Raw genomic sequence first — 1,944 nt, 5'->3', positions numbered from 1 at the left:
AAACGGTTGCGTTCATTTGTTGCAGCTTATGTCACAAACTACTATGTTTTCTTAATGTCCTTGGAAGCGATCACATTTACATTCATACGAACCCCTATACCGTGCAAGAAGGCATACCTCACTCACTTATCAGTCGTATAAACCTATTTAACAGACAATTCAGTACGAGGCTGTGCGTTGTCTTGAAGCAGAATCCTTGACTTGTTCTTCAACAATTCAGGTGGTTTATTTTCTCATGGAGTTGAACAAGAACCTCAAGTTCGGTTAATAGTTTGACATTCTGGAACCCAGTGAGGATAAGATTCCACGAATATAAAAAAGTCATCACTTTGAATGTAGATCGCTGATTCGAGCTTTCTTTGCTGTTGGTGAAGTTTGGCCCTTCCAGTGCACAGATTGGCACTTCATCACTGGATCAACAGTGGGAAAACTGAGTAGTCACGTGTTACGATTCTTTCGAAGAAATTAGGATTATTTTTAATGGTTGTAAGGGTCAGTGCACATTTTCACAAGTATCTTTTTGTTAGGTGGTATGAATTTTCGGCACCAGTTTTGGGCGTACAAATTCTCCTCGTGTTAAGCTGGTTGCGTAAAATTTTCCTTAAGCATTCTTTGTCAATTGCTTCAGTTTCAGCGATCGATTGAATACTCTACTGATGATCTAATCGAATAGGATTCATTGCTTTTTGAAGTTGAAGGGGTGTATTGAGCATGAGTCATGTGTCCATAAGAGATTCCTACCATATGAAACACGTACTGTCACGAATGCCTTGTATGACGCACCAGACGTATTTTCCGGTGGTGGATTCGGTTGACTTGTCGCCTTGTCATCAAACGTTTGCCGTTCCCATTCGAAAGCCACTTCTTTTCGGCTGCTACTAGAGTATGTGTGCAGAATGAACAGTCGTTACACCTCGCTGTTGCAAACGGACGTTACACCACGACACAGACACAAATCTGAATAAATCGAACAGCGAAAAAAATAAAAAAATTGGCACCAGCGATGTTTGAACTCGGATCGCCCGCATGGCAGTTAACACCGTATCCACGTTATTTTTTTAAAATCTTATTTTGTTCGTTAATGTTGGTTGTATTTGCTCCGGGCGGACGTCCCATGATGCTTGTTCAAGTTCATTGGTGATCCATTTACTCAGGTTTTTTTTTTTTTTTTTTTTTTTTTTTTTTTTTTTTTTTTTTTTTTTTTTATTACAGCGGGCAGCTAACCCTCTGACCAAACACGCTGAGTTACCGTGCCGGCATTAACCACAACGCCGTTTCATTTCCCGGCTACTCTATATTACACTTCTTATTCTCGGACCGTTCGCTGTTTCTATTTTGCTTTTTTGTCACAGCCTAGTACAGCTTCTTCCTGTTTCCAGGCTTCATCTGTGTTCAGCTTTTGACGGGCTGTCCACTGGGTCCTCTTACCACTAAATGTGAGGAGGGTGCGACGGGGAAGTTTTCCTTGTCAGTACATTTCACCAGTAGTCGCTTTTATAGGAGGCACAACGTCACAAATTCCTGACAGATGTACAATTTCTGTGCAGCGTGCAGCACCATGTTTTCTCTCTTTCTCTCTCTCTCTCTCCTCCCGAACAGACCGTGCAGGCCCAACGGCACCGACCGGCCGCCGTGTCATCCTCCGTTCATAGGCGACACTGAATGCGCCTATGGTCTGAGGAAGACACGGCGGTCGGTCGGTACCTTTGGGCCTTCCTGGCCTGTTCAGGAAGGGGGAGAGAGGGGGGAGAGAGGGGGGTTGAGAGGGTGTGAGGGGGTGAGAGGGGGAGAGGGGGGGAGAGGGGGAGAGAGAGAGAGAGAGAGAGAGAGAGAGAGAGAGAGAGAGAGAGAGAGAACATGGTGCTGCACAGATATTGTACATCTGGCAGGAGTTTTTGACGTTGTGCCTCCTATAAAAGCGACTACTGGTGAAATGTACTTACA

This window comes from Schistocerca cancellata, chromosome 2, assembly GCF_023864275.1.
Source record: "Schistocerca cancellata isolate TAMUIC-IGC-003103 chromosome 2, iqSchCanc2.1, whole genome shotgun sequence".
Classification (NCBI taxonomy): Eukaryota; Metazoa; Arthropoda; class Insecta; order Orthoptera; family Acrididae; genus Schistocerca; species Schistocerca cancellata.
The sequence above is the reverse complement of the archived record's forward strand: the minus strand, read 5'-3'. Positions refer to the sequence as shown.